Source organism: Bison bison, unplaced genomic scaffold (genome assembly GCF_000754665.1).
Source record: "Bison bison bison isolate TAMUID 2011002044 unplaced genomic scaffold, Bison_UMD1.0 scf7180017864516, whole genome shotgun sequence".
Lineage (NCBI taxonomy): Eukaryota > Metazoa > Chordata > Mammalia > Artiodactyla > Bovidae > Bison > Bison bison.
In genome coordinates this window covers 5,561,447-5,561,890 of record NW_011495069.1, presented here as the reverse complement: position 1 = coordinate 5,561,890, position 444 = coordinate 5,561,447, and the positions used below count along the sequence as shown (strand labels likewise).

Here is a 444-nt window from a genome sequence, read left to right as displayed (position 1 = left end):
CAATAACAGATATGCAGATAACACCACCCTCATGGCAGAAAGTGAAGAGGAACTAAAGAGCCTCTTGATGAAAGTGAAAGAGGAGAGTGAAAAAGTTGGCTTAAAACTCAACATTCAGAAAACTAAGATCATGGCATCCAGTCCCATCACTTCATGGCAAATAGATGGGGAAACAGTGGAAACAGCAGCTGACTTTATTTTTTTGGGCTCCAAAATCACTGCTGATGGTGACAGCAGCCATGAAATTAAAAGATGCTTGGAAGGAAAGTTATGACCAACCGAGATAACATATTAAAAAGCAGAGACATTATTTTGCCAATAAAGGTCCATCTGGTCAAGGCTCTGGTTTTTCCAGTAGTCATGTATGGATGTAGAGTTGGACTATAAAGAAAGCTGAGCACCGAAGAATTGATGCTTTTAAACTGTGGTGTTAGAGAAGACTCT

The 444-nt window shown here is 39.9% G+C and overlaps 1 protein-coding gene across 1 annotated transcript in view; it reads right to left on the bottom strand.

The window, feature by feature from the left end:
• Positions 1-444, bottom strand: part of LOC104981236 (ephrin type-A receptor 8-like) — an 83,080-nt gene that overhangs the window by 1,028 nt on the left and 81,608 nt on the right. The gene's annotated exons all lie outside the window — the stretch shown is intronic.